Source organism: Calidris pugnax, unplaced genomic scaffold, assembly GCF_001431845.1.
Source record: "Calidris pugnax isolate Ruff unplaced genomic scaffold, ASM143184v1 scaffold68, whole genome shotgun sequence".
In the NCBI taxonomy this organism is placed as follows: domain Eukaryota; kingdom Metazoa; phylum Chordata; class Aves; order Charadriiformes; family Scolopacidae; genus Calidris; species Calidris pugnax.
In genome coordinates, this window is record NW_015090921.1 from 698,873 (window position 1) to 699,562 (window position 690).

Sequence of the window (690 nt, forward strand, 5' to 3'; positions counted from 1 at the left end):
GTCCGGGGGGCGGGGAAGGGAAGGGGGGGGCCGGGCCGGGAGGCGGAGCCGGTTGCGCTGGCGGCTCTGGGGCGGCTACTGGCCACGGGGCGAGCGGGGGAGCCTCAGCGCCGCCGGGACCCGCTCCGTCCCTCCGGGGAACCGCCGCAGCCTTGGAGGTAAAGAGCTGGGGTGTCGGGGTGTGTGTGTGTGTGTGTCAGGACGATGGGGCTTTTTTCAGTGGTGTCCATGGATAGGACAAGAGGAAATGGGCACAAACTTGGACGTAGGAAGTTCCACCTAAACATGAGGAGGACCTTCTTTGCTGTGAGGGTGGCAGAGCCCTGGCAGAGGCTGCCCAGGGAGGTGGTGGAGTCTCCTTCTCTGGAGACATTCCAACCCCACCTGGACACGTTCCTGTGGGACCTGCTCTGGGTGGCCCTGCTCTGGCAGGGGGTTGGACTGGATGATCTCCAGAGGTCCCTTCCAACCCCGTGTGATCCTGTATTTCCTTAGGAGGGCTGGCTTTCCCCGTGTGGCAAACACAGGCCTTCCCTTAGGGTTGCCATCCATTTTTGACAGGCAGCTCTCCCTTCTGGGTTGGAAGTTTCTCTTGGCCGGTCTGGGGATGCTTTGGGGCATCTCTTGGCCACCTCTCCACGAGTCACCACCCACCTTCCGCGTCCCCCACTTTTGCACCGGGGGGGATCA

At 63.2% G+C, this 690-nt stretch overlaps 1 long non-coding RNA gene across 2 annotated transcripts in view; it reads left to right on the plus strand.

Moving 5' to 3' along the window:
• Positions 1–28: 28 nt before the first annotated feature.
• The window catches only part of LOC106892747, a 127,601-nt gene continuing 126,939 nt past the window's right edge, over positions 29–690 (plus strand). Inside the window, exon 1 of one of the 2 annotated variants that reach the window (XR_001412933.1) lies at positions 29–158. This is a non-coding gene — a long non-coding RNA (uncharacterized LOC106892747). The remainder of the gene's footprint in view (positions 159–690) is intronic. The other variant, XR_001412934.1, reaches the window with a different exon arrangement.